General features: G+C 34.7%; 1 pseudogene; it reads left to right on the forward strand.

The window, feature by feature from the left end:
- The first annotated feature begins 10,640 nt into the window (after positions 1 to 10,640).
- LOC141497816 (heterogeneous nuclear ribonucleoproteins A2/B1 pseudogene) lies at positions 10,641 to 12,325 on the forward strand (annotated as a pseudogene).
- The last annotated feature ends 1,099 nt before the right edge of the window (positions 12,326 to 13,424 follow it).

The following is a 13,424-nucleotide window of genomic DNA, read 5'->3' on the forward strand; positions in this document are numbered from 1 at the left end:
AAGAAAGAAAAATATCAATTATCTTAAGTACATAGGCTAGATGAAAATAATGTTATGAGAGCTCAAAGAGAGAAGAGAATTCCTATTCTTGCAGTCATCAGAGCAAACAGGGAAGAACTGGGAAAATCATGATTGGTCACAACAACATCTTATGTGAAGAACTGTATGTAAATTTCTGTTAAATTTCATTTACAGGAATGTATTTTCTTCTTTTTTTTATTTAAGGCAATGAGGTTAAGTGACTTGCCCAAGGTCACACAGCTAGATAATTATTAAGTGTCTCAGGTTGGATTTGAACTCAGGAACTCCTGACTGAGGGCCAGTGCTTTATCCACTGCTTCACAAAGCTGCCCCAGGAATTCCTTTCTAAGAGAACATTCTGGTTACCTTTGTCTTATGGAAATTACAGAGTTCAAGGATATTTTCTCTTCATAGATATTCAGAATATCAAGACTAAATACAAACTAAATTAAGGCAAAATCATGACAGTTACCTGGGATATATATATTTCTTCACTACGTAAACCTTATTTTGTTTAATTTTTTGTATTTTATGACTGCACTAATGCATGCTGTTTAAAATCTGAATGAATAAAATAAGCAGTGCATATAAATCATATATATTCTTTTATGAATAGATTATAACCAAGTAGAAACAGACATTAGAAAATCTAATAAGAGTCACCCAATTTTAATCTATTTTCAATTAATTATCATATCTTCTAATTTATGCCTCTACAATATGTATAGCATATTTTGGAACTTTAATATGTTTCTCCTTAACCGCAGTGTGTACCTATCTGGTATCTCTGCTTCAAATCTTTCCTCATTTAAATCAATTTTGCACACAACTGCTAAAGATATTTCAAAACTGTCCATGTCACCACACGGTTCAATAAATTTCAAACTCTTACTATTGTAGGGAGATTGGAAAGAGATTAAACACATAGTTATAGATGAAGATTTTTTAAATCAAATAAATTGATACAGGAGGTCAGAGGAGAATGAATAAGCAGATTACAGCTACAAAAAATTAAAAAGTGTACAAACAAAATCAATGCAATTAGAATTAAAATGGAAGATAAGCTGGGAAACATTTCTGTGAAAATATTTTCTGTGCTAAAATTCTAATAACCATGATATATAGAGAAATGCTGTCAGTGCTTATGAACAATACACAGAGCACATTAAATTGAAAGTCAAAAAAAAACAGGCAGTTCTTTAAAAAATAAAAAAAATGAGAGAAGCAATTAAAATTCTAATAATAATTGAAGAATGAAAAATAACTCTAAAATTACAAATAATTTTCAAAATACCAAAAAAGAATAAAAATCTGGTACAATAGGGACATGGTTCTAAGTTCTTGAAGAGTTATCAGTCTCAAGATGTCCAAAGTAGAACTCTGTTTTCCTGCAAACACTTCCTTCTTCAGAACTTTACTATTACTGTAGAGATAATCTTCCCAGTCTCCCAAAGCTTAATATTACATTGTCATCTTTGACTTCACATTCTCACACAGTCCAATCCTTTGGCAAATCTTATTATTTTTATTTTCACAGTATCACTCAAATACATCTCATTTTCAACATTCAAATAGTCACTACTTTAATACTAGCACTTGTCACCTTTCTTAGACAATTACAGTAGTTTTCCAACAGTGTTTCTTTTTCACAAGACTGTTCCTATTACAATCCTTCTATCATTCCAGTCTATCTAGCATTAGTCTCCAAAATTATTTTTCAAAGCTTTGGATTGACATGGACAGAGACCTGATTCCTTATTTTTCTCAGGATCAAATATAAACTACTTTCTTTTATATTTAAGGCTGTTCATAACTCAGTACTTTCCTATTTCCAGTCTTTTTATTCTTTAAAACCCTCAGTTTACTCTACAATCCTGCTATAATGAGCTACTTTTAGTTTCTTTCATTTTTGACATCATGCTGTCGCTCCCCTATTTCAATAATACTCTCTCTATAATTGCCTCTTACTCCTAAGTCCCCAGCTTCTTAGAAGATTCAGTTCAGATGTTACCTTCTGCAGCAGACCTTTTCTAATACATCTACAGGCTAGTGTCTCCTTACTTAAGCATACCTCTCATCTATTCATCTATAGTATATGTATCTAGCACTTTGCATATTATATCTCACATTGGAATGAAGCTTCTTGAAAGCATGAACAACTTTTGCATTTATTTTTTATTCCAAGAACTTAATGTGGTTTCTGGTAGATGATAAATGTTTAATAACATGACTGTGGGATGGCAATTCAGAATTCTTTCATTATTTTTTTCATTTACGAAGTCGTCCTCTTTGGGCAATGATTATCCTGCTTCTGCTATTATCCATCATTCTACATTCCCCCAATTTTCCATGAATTTATATAATTCATTTTCTTAAATTAAATGATTAAGGGGATTCTGGGAAGATGGTGGGGTAAATCAGAAATTTCCAGGTACTCTAAATTTCTTCTATAATCAAATAGAAAATTGTCACTAAATTAACACAGAACAATAAGAATAAAGTGGCAATGCATATAAATAAATTTCTCCTTATAAGACAACTTGAGAGAACCTCAGAAAATATAAAACCAGCAGGAGATGAGGTTTGCTATGAGTAGATGTCTCTAGACACAACTGAATCAACAAACAGTAGTCCCTGGAATAACTCTGTCAAGAGGCAAACTAAGCCTCAAGAAGTTTCACTTCAGAAAGCAGAGTTGAGATGGCAGAGCAAAGGAATGAACTCTTCTGACCTCTCTACCATACCCTTCAGTATACCTTTAAATTATGACTTAAATCAAAATTCTGGGGTAGCAAAATCCCCAAAAGTTGGAGAGAAAAAATTTTCCAACCCATGGTTACATCAAGGTGAATGAAGAGTGCAGCCTAGCATTGTCCATGCCTATGAAGAGAGGTCCAAGAAAACCAGGAGAAGACCTCAGGGTCCTTGAATCAATGACAGCAATGGTGTTTTCCATAACTCTCATGCCACAAATGCAAAAGATTATTTGGAGGGTCAACAGAAATGTGAAGACCTGACCTGAGCACACCAGGAGCAGGACTTTGTAGCCTCTGAATCAGCAGGGAAAGCAACTACTTACAGAGTTCTCATCCCACAGACAGTAAGGGGGTTGAACAACTGAGTAGAAGGAGATTATGGGATCTCTTTGTTGGCATTTGGGGGCAGGACTCTGTTGCCTTGTATAGGTCACACAGCTGTTGCCAATCCCAAAGTGAGGATGAGCAGTACAATAGAACTTGAAAGCTCTAGGGAATAAAGACCTCTCCTCACAGTACCAGAACAAAAAAGAATGCTTGTGATCTCCCAGAGACCAAAGCACAGGCCAGGAGAGGAATAAATACATCTCCTTTAGATCATATAATCTTGGACGAACTGAAAATGTATGAGATCTTAGAAATATCTCTGTATAAAACAGAAGCATAAAATCCCTGAAACTTGGGAAAGTGAACTCTCTATCACAGATGAATCCTACTTTAAATAAACAAACAGAAAACAAATCTGACCATAGAAAATTGACGATGAAGATAAGAACATGCACACAAAAGAAGATGGCAGAGTCAAAGCTCCTATATTCAACTCCTCTAAGAAAAAAAATCAATCAGTCTCAAGCCATGGAAGAGCTCAAAAAGAATTTTGAAAATCAAGAGAGGTAGAGGTAAAATTGGTAAGAGAAACAAGAGTGATACAAGAAAATCATGAAAAATGAATCAACGGCTTGGTAAATGAGAAACTCTAAAAATGCTGAGGAAAGTAACACCTTAAAAAAAGATCTAATGGAAATATAGATACAAAATCTCACCTGAGTTCAAATCCTGCCTCAGTCACTTAATAATTACCTAGCTGTGTTGTCTTGGGTAAGCCACTTAACCACATTTGCCTTGAAAAACTCCTAAAAAATGGATCCAAAAATCTCATTGAAGAAAATAATTCCTTAAAAATTAGAATTTAGCTGACAGAAGCTAATGACTTTATGAAAAAAATTAAGAACAATAAAACAAATCAAAAGAATAAATAAATAGAAGATAATGTGAAATATCTCACTGGAAAAAAAATGACTGATATGCAAAACAGAACCAGAATAGATAATTTTAAAATTATTGGACTGCTCCAAATTCATGGTTAAAAACAAGCCTACACATCATCTTTTGATAGTCTAAAACTAGAGGGCAAAATGGAAATTGAAATAATCCACTGATCACCTCCTGAGATTCCAAATTGAAAACCCCCAGGAATATTTTATAGGCAAATTCCACTGCTTCCCAAATATAGAAGGAAATATTATAAACAGCCAGAAATAAATAATCCAAGTATCATGGACCCACAATCAGGACAAGACAAGATTTAGCAGTTTCTACATTCAAGGATCAGTGGATTTGGAGTATTATATTGCAGAGGATAAAGAAGCTAAGATTATAGTCATGAATCTCTTTCCTATCAAAAAAGAAGGGTATCATTTTTTTAGCAAGTAGATATTTGATGAAACATAGGTCTTTCAAATATTCTTGATGAAATATCAAAGATGAAAATAAAATTTGACTTTGAAATACAAGATTCAAGAAAAGCATAAAATGATTAACAGGAAAGGGAAATCATGAAGAACTTAATAAGGTTTAACTGTTTACATTTCTGGTAACTCAGAACATTCTCATCAATATGGCAGAATTAGTTTTCTGGCCCCAAATTAATTTCTTTCAAACTGTCTTGGTGTTTTCCCAGATATTACATTAATAAAGGCAAAAATCCTTTAATAAAAAAACACTGCATCTATTAATATAATTATATCATCTTTTTTTGCTATTGTTATTAAGGGCAATGAATACAGTACTGGACTTGGAATTAGGAAGACTAAATGTAATAAATTCAATTCTAGCCTTAGACATTCTAACCATGTGACCTTGGACAAGTCACTTAAATTTAGTTCCTTATATATAAAATAAACCAGAGACTGAAATGACAAAGTACTCAAATATATTTGCCGATAAAATCCCAATTGAAATCATGAAGAATGTCACAACTGAAAAGACAAAACAATAATAGAAGTGATATGATGAATTATGCTGATAGTTTTCCTAATATTGACCCAGACCTCCATTCATCATGTAAATCTCACCTGATCATAATGTGTATTTAGCCTTCATGAATTATTGCTATAATCTCATTATTGTATTTTATTAAAAACTTTTGCATTGATATTCATTAAGTAAATTAATCCATTGTTTATTTTGGTTTTGAAAGTTTTAGGTGTCTATGTCATATCTGTGTCAAAAGAGGAATTTGATAGGAACTTTTTGATGTTTTTCAAATAGTTCATATAGTATGGAGAATAATAGTATAATTCACTGTAAATCCATCTGGTCATTGTGATTTTTTTCTTTGAGAGTTCACTAGTGACTTGTGAAATACCTTTTTCTAACATAGGATTATTTAAGTATTCTATTTCCTCTGTTATTCCTTAAAGTATATATTTTTATAAATATCCAACTATTTCAATTAGATTTCTGGGAATATAAATGGGCAAAATACCTGCTAATAACTGTTTTAAACTCATCTTCAGTAGTAGTCCATTTAAGCTTTCCATTTTTGATGCTGGTAATTTGTTTGTCTTCTTTTCTAAAAAATAAAATTAGCCAATATTTTATATATTTTTCTATTTTTAATAAAAACCAGTCCATAGATTGGTTTATTAGTTTGTCTGTGTGTCTCTCTTATTTTCAACTTTCTTAATCTCTATTTTGATATTCAGTATTTCCATTATGGTATTTAATTGAGGATTTTGATTATGATTCTTACATATTTAGCTGCCTGCCTAATTTACTGAACTGTTTTTTCTCACTTTTATTAATGTATGAATTTAGAGATACAAATATTCCCTTAGAAATACAAATATTCCCTTAGAGCCCACTCTGGCTGCATCTCACAAATTTTGGAAAGTCATCTCATTGTTTTAATTCTTTTTAAAGTAACTATTGGTAGTTTCTATGATTCGTTCTCTAAATCATTCATTCTATAGATAAGATGTTTTAACTACCAATTAAATTTTAATCTGTGCATCTACAACCTCTTATGGAATATAATTTGCATTATGGTCTAGAAAGAGTACATTCCATATTTCTGCTTTTTCACATTTGGTTTTTTAACTGTATACATTGATAAATTTTTGTAGGGGTATCAGGAGAGAAAAAGTTATACTCATTTCTATGCTCATTCAATTTTCTCCAGAATTCTACCTTACCTAACTATTTTTAAAAAGATTCTATTCATTTTGCTGATTTCTTTTCAATTTATTTTATGGTTAGTTTGTTTAACTCTGAGAGAGGAGCATTGTGGTCCTTCACTTCTTTAGTTTTATCGTCTATGTCCTCTAATTTAGTTGATATTTCCTTAAGACTTTGTATTCTATGTAATTTGGTACATATATTTAGCTTTGATGCTATTTCATTGTCTGCAGATCCTTCAAGTAAGATATAATTTCCCAACTTGCAACTTTCAATTGTTGCTTTTTTCTTTTTTTCTGCTTGAGATCATTAGTTCTATCCTTCCCATTTTTATTTCAATTGAAACATATTAGATTCAATTCAAGTTTTTTCTTTATATTTCTGCATGCCTTTCTTTTTGAAATGCATTTCCTGTAAATTGTATATTATTGGGCTCTAATTTCTAATCCATTCTGCTCTACAATTCAGATGGATTTTTTGGATTCGTGCATCCCATTCACATTCACAATAATGATTACCAAATGTGCATTTCCCTCTATTTTCTTCTGTTTATTCTTCTTTCTCTTTTATACATTTTCTTTACTAATGTCCCTTTACTTTTGACCACTTCCTTCTTTTATCTTCCCTTCTTCTTTCCTTTATCCCCATCCCCTCCTCCTTCCCTGTTTGTGAAAATAGATTTCTATTACCAGTTGATTATGTAGATATATTTATCCCTTTTTGAATCTACTTAGATGTCAGTGAGAGTTTGCCACCTTCACCATTTACTGCTTCAGTAAAAACTCTTCCCTCTTTTATATTACATAATTTTGCCCTTTCATCTTCTCTCTTTCCCCTTATTCCAAATCATTATCTCTCACTGTTTTAGTATTTTCTGCCCTTCTTTTACCAAACTACTATTTGTCTTTCTGCAGTTTTCTTCCTTTACTTTAATTTCATGACTATTTTTTCCCTCTACCATTCTTATTTGATTAAAAAAATTAAGATTTTTTTCAGGAATTCCTTCTGGGTTTCTATCAACAATTTTTCTTTGAGACATGGTTTATAGTTCATTTTATTTCATTTCTTCTGAGTTTGTGTTTTTATGTTTCCTTATCATATTAGTATGTTTTTTTTTAAATTCAGGTTCTTTTTTGTTTCATTTTTCCACCCTATTACTTGATCTCGTATCTTATGTTAATGTTGTACTCTATTCCAGACAGTTGTGTTGGAGTAAGTCTGTCTCAAGCTTCAGACATTTTCACACTTGCATTTTTAGAGCTAATTCTGGTGACTTGTGAGTTTTCAGTGTTTCCAAGTTGGTGTGATCCAAGGAGAAGTGTGGTTGCTGCTCTCTTGATCTATGTTCTTTTCCTTTACTAGGAAGAACCCTGAGCTCTTAGAATTGGAATTGATGTTTTTCTTCTGCTTTCTTGATTTCTTGGTCAACCCACTTTTGACAGAAAATACTCTTCTTCACCCTGCACTATATACCAGAAATGGGTATAAGCAAACAGCCCTGCCCTCAGTAATAACAGGTAAAACCTATAAAATCATTTCTATGCAGTTGCCAGGTTCCCTTACTGTCTCAGGTGCAATAGTTGCCAGAGTGACTGCTACTTCTCTCTTGCCCACTTAGTTCAACCACTGAAGTGGACATGTGCACTCCAGGCAAGCTTCCTCTACCATGACAAAGACAGCACTTTTCAACATCTTGTTTTGTGATGGACAGAAAAAATGCTTCACTTTGACCTTTTGTTGACTCAGTCATTCTAGTATATGAATTGAGGCATTATTTCATTTTATTGGTTTTTCCAAGCCAATAGGGTTAAGTAATTTGCACAAGGTCACACAGCTAGGTAATTAGTGAGTGTCTGGGACTAGATTTGAAGCCAGGTGCTCCAGACTCCAAGGTTGCTGCTTTATCTACAGCATCACCTAGCTGCCCTTGAGGCATTACTTTAAAGTTTGTTTTTATAATTGCTTGAAGGTTATTGTTGGGAGAGCTCAAATGAATATTTCCATGCTCTGTCATCTTTGAGTATGATTAAATTCTTTGTTTCTTTTACTTTGAAATAGTCAGTACATAAAAGAGACAGCAGTGGTTCATCCATTCTCAATTGATGAACACTGATGTCACAGGTTTGTATTTCTGTTAAAAGTGCTATGATAAACAATTTTGTAGACATCAGACTTAAGTGACTACTAATATCTTGCACAAGTAAAGTGTTTAAGTTCAGATTAGAGTCTATATGTTGTTCCACCAAATTCATTGTAACTCCCACTGTACATTATTGATTCTCTAAAATCTTTTATAAACTCAATTTTAATGCTATTTTTGTACTTCAGTCTTAGTTTTTATTATTCGAGTATTTGTTATCTAATACTCTCTAGAGACCATACATCTTCTCTTTTCAATTATCTATTGCAAGCCAATTCAACTTGCTCTTTTTTTCAATCTGTTTATTTATTAAATAATTTTTTCAATGGGGCTGGTTTTATAAAGATTAAGTGTTTTCTACTCCCAAATTCCATTTCCACTTGTCTCTTTATCCTCAGAATTCCATTGGGCATTTTAACTACAGACTTGCTTCCTATTAAAATGTAAATATTCCATAAGAAAGACAAAATTGCAAACTTCATTGTCCATTATTTCATGTCATGAAGAGTAAGTCTTAACATGTTTATATATTCTTTTCTCCTTTCTATTATAATTTTCCTCATATCTGGTTCAAATAATACATTTCATTTTTGAATCTATTTTTTCTGAAGCATGGTATAAAAAATAAACAATACTGAATTTGGAGTCAAAGAAAGAGGACCTATATATCACTTTCATCTCTTTACTGACTATGTGATCATGAATAAGCTTCTCTACTCATGTGGGCCTCAATTTCCTCATTTTTAAAATAATGACATTGAACCAGATGATCTCTATGGTCTCTTTTACCTCTAGCATTCTGTTGCCTAAGAGAGTCAATTGCTTCAGATTTAGTGTTGCCTCAATCGCTAATAGTCCAAATTCTTGTATCATAACTTCAATTAATCTATGATTTATGAATAAAAAAGAAATAATCACACCAATTTTAGCAAATTTGCAATGAATTTGTTAATTGTCTTTGTGAAAAGATACTAGCATTTGATTATTTTTCTGTTTCTTCCTGGGTTTGTTGTTGTTGTTGCATTTATTTGTTTTGATTTTAATGTGACTAATAGAAACAGGTTTAAACATGCCTAGAATAAGTGTTACTTTTTAAAAAATTTTTAAGTGAATTTCTTTTGATGAAAGCAGTTCAGTTTAGACTTCCTTGAAAAGTGCAAATTCTCCATTGAGAAAATGTTATTTCTTTTACATTACTAAGTACAGAAAAAAGTATTCCACATTTATCTCCTTATTATCTCCAATCAATCAACTTCTTTTCTTGCTGTTGAGAATATACATTATAAAACTGTAGGAGATAAACAAGGCTTTCAGTGAATAAATGCAATTTATTCAATGCTTAGTAATAAAAGAGAAGGAATAAAGGAAAATGAGAAAAGAAGGTGGCCTACATGAGGACTGAAAATAATATAGTTTAGGGAAGGGTCATTAAAGTAAAAAAAGAAAAAGAAAATGAAAGAGATAAACCCAACAATAGATTACAAATTAGTTTAATACAATGACTGTTTTTATATGTATAACCACTTATATCTTGGGCAAAAATAAGGATGTTTTTCTTCTCAAGCCATTTGATTTAGGGGAGATAGGTAGCACAGTAGATTAGAGCAGCAAACCTGAAGTCAGGAAAACCTGGATTCAAATCTGACCTCAAGCACTTAATAATTGCCTAGTTCTGTGACCTGGGGAAATCATTTAACCCCATTGCTTTGCAAAAAAAAAAAAAAAAAAAAAAAACACTAGCCTCTCCCAAATTTGTTTAGTTTAGTTTAATCTTATAAGAAGATAAGTTTTGCTCATAGTTCATACCTTTCCATTGGCTTTAAAATAGAATGTTATCTTAAGAGCAGGAAGTGGAGCCCAATAAAATAAATTCTCATGTCAGGATGATAGAAGACTGAACTGGAGAGATATTGGATCAAAGATTGCGATGAGAGAGTTTGATAGGAGTAAAATGTCTCTTAAAATCATCTATCCAGAGCCGCGCTGACTTAGGCAGAAGGGAAGACGCGTTGGTTGGAGGGAAGGTTCTAGAAAAGCGGCAGCCGCGCGAGCACAAGCAGCAGTCACAGCAGCAGCCGCCTCCGGAGCCGCCGCGTCCGCCCGCTGCGCGCCGCCGCCCGTCCTGCCTCCCCGCCGCCCGCCTCGGCCCCAGCGCCCCGCGGCCGGCGGCTCTGCGCTCCCCCGGGCCACGGCACGGCAGCCCCCCACCCCCCACCCCGGCGCCAGGAGGAGTCCGGGCCGCGCCCCTCCGCGGAGGTCCTTCTCATCTCGCTCGGCTGCGGGGCCCCGGCCTGAGGTGACCACGCCGCCATGGACAGAGAAAAGGAACAGGTCCGGAAACTGTTTATTGGAGGTCTCAGCTGTGAAACAACAGAAGAAAGTTTGAGAAACTACTATGAACAATGGGGGAAACTCACAGACTGTGTGGTTATGAGGGATCCTGCGAGCAGAAGATCAAGGGGATTTGGGTTTGTAACATTCTCATCTATGGCTGAAGGAGATGCAGCCATGTCTGCAAGACCTCATTCAATTGATGGAAGAGTGGTTGAGCCTAAGAGAGCAGTAGCCGGAGAGGAATCTGGAAAACCTGGTGCTCATGTTACTGTGAAGAAACTGTTTGTTGGTGGAATTAAAGAAGACACTGAGGAGCATCACCTTAGAGATGACTTTGAGGAATATGGGAAAATTGATACTATCGAAATAATTACAGATAGACAGTCTGGTAAAAAAAAAGGGGGGCTTTGGTTTTGTTACATTTGATGACTATGATCCTGTGGATAAAATTGTATTGCAAAAATACCACACCATCAACGGCCATAACGCAAAAGTGAGAAAAGCTTTATCTAGACAAGAGATGCAGGAAGTTCAGCGTTCTAGGAGGGGAAGAGGAGGAAACTTTGGTTTTGGGGATTCCCGTGGTGGCGGTGGAAACTTTGGACCAGGCCCAGGAAGCAATTTTAGAGGGGGATCTGATGGATATGGAAGTGGTCGTGGATTTGTAGATGGTTACAGTGGATATGGAGGAAGACCAGGAGGTGGCAATTTTGGAGGTAGTCCTGGTTATGGAGGAGGAAGAGGAGGATATGCTGGTGGAGGACCTGGCTACGGCAACCAGGGTGGGGGCTACGGAGGTGGTTATGACAACTATGGAGGAGGCAATTATGGAAGTGGGAACTACAATGATTTTGGAAACTATAATCAACAACCTTCAAACTGTGGTCCAATGAAGAGTGGAAACTTTGGTGGTAGCAGGAACATGAGGGGACCATATGGTGGAGGAAACAATGGTCCAGGAGGCAGTGGAGGAAGTGGGGGTTATGGAGGGAGGAGCCGCTATTGAGCTTTTCTGCCTGTTTGCCATGGGCTTCACTGCATAAATAGGAGAGGATGAGAGCCCAGAGGTAACAGAACAGCTTCAGGTTATTGAAATAACAATGTTAAGGAAACTCTTATCTCAGTCATGCATAAATATGCAGTGATATGGCAGAAGACACCAGAGCAGATGCAGAGAGCCATTTTGTGAATGGATTGGATTATTTAATAACATTACCTTACTGTGGAGGAAGGATTGTAAAAAACACAAAAAAACACAAAAAAAAAATGCCTTTGAGACAGTTTCTTAGCTTTTTAATTGTTGTTTCTTTCTAGTGGTCTTTGTAAGAGTGTAGAAGCATTCCTTCTTTGATAATGTTAAATTTGTAAGTTTCAGGTGACAAGTGAAACCTTCTTTTTTAAGATTTATCTCAAAGTTTTGAAAAGCTATTAGCCAGCATAAGGTGTAATAAGACATAACGTTTTCCTTTAAAAAATTTAAGTGCGTGTGTAGAGTTAAGAAGCTGTTGTACATTTATGATTTAATAAAATAATTCTAAAGGGAAAAAAAGCATCTATGCAATACTAGGTGAATGTCAAGTCTTGTACTGAGGAAAGGTATAATAGAACTAGAAACTAGTTCCTGTGCCCTCCAAAAGTTTTTAGTTTTTATAGAGAAATAACATGAGAACAGATACAAAAAGCATATTAAAAAGAGTGGAGGGGCAGCTAAGTGTTGCAGTGGATAAAGCACCAGCCTTGGAGTCAGGAGTTCCTGGGTTCAAATCAGACCTCAGACACTTAATAATTACCTAGCTGTGTGGGCTTGGGCAAGCCACTTAACCCCATTGCCATGAAAAAAATATTAAAAAAAAATAACAGTGGAGAATCAGCAAAGCTAGGTTACACAGTGGATAGAACACTGGCCCTAGAGTCAGGAGGACCTGAGTTCAGATGCAAACTCAGACATTTAATAATTGTCTAGCTGTGTGATTTTGGGTAAGTCACTTAATGCCATTGTCTTGCAAAAACAAACAACTAAAAGAGTGAAGAATCAATGGAAAAGTATGAGTTGAAATTTAGGACTTTAAAAATTAGTGTGGTAGAGTGAGAAGAAAGTTGTGTGAGCTTTTGATCACTTATGAACAATACAACTCTGAAGGATAATTTAGATTTTCTAATTTATCTGCCATAGAGAAATAAATGTTCTTGTAATTCAGTGTAGTAAAAATCAAATGTATGTATCAGTGGACAGCAATTACAGTTAAAATTGAATTGAGAATTTCTGGAATGGAGTCAAGTTGATGAAACAAATGTAAGACTCTGCCAGAACATTTCCTGAAACACAATTAAATTAAAGATTGAGATGAGAGAGTCTGATAAGGACTCTAAAGCTACAGATCTCTCCTCCCCCCCAAAAAAAGAGTGAAATAAGTTCTCACCTCAATATATCATGGAAGAATTTCAATAAAGATTTCACCTGTATAAAAGGGAATGTAGTCTAGTGAAGGTTGAAGTGTTAGAAAGCCAATGGAAGGCTATTAGCCAGAGTGAAGTTAATGTCAAGGTTCAGTGAAGTAGCATTGCAGCAGCAGATTCCAATTCCAGCTCAGAAGACAAAGTTCGAGCCAGTGGGAATCCTGGTGCAAAAGACTGTACCAGTACAGGCTGTCCTAATGCATGGAAAAGACTGCTGCAAAGCCAACACAATAGACAAGCAGTAAGCCAGGGAACAG

This window comes from Macrotis lagotis, chromosome X (genome assembly GCF_037893015.1).
Source record: "Macrotis lagotis isolate mMagLag1 chromosome X, bilby.v1.9.chrom.fasta, whole genome shotgun sequence".
In the NCBI taxonomy this organism is placed as follows: domain Eukaryota; kingdom Metazoa; phylum Chordata; class Mammalia; order Peramelemorphia; family Peramelidae; genus Macrotis; species Macrotis lagotis.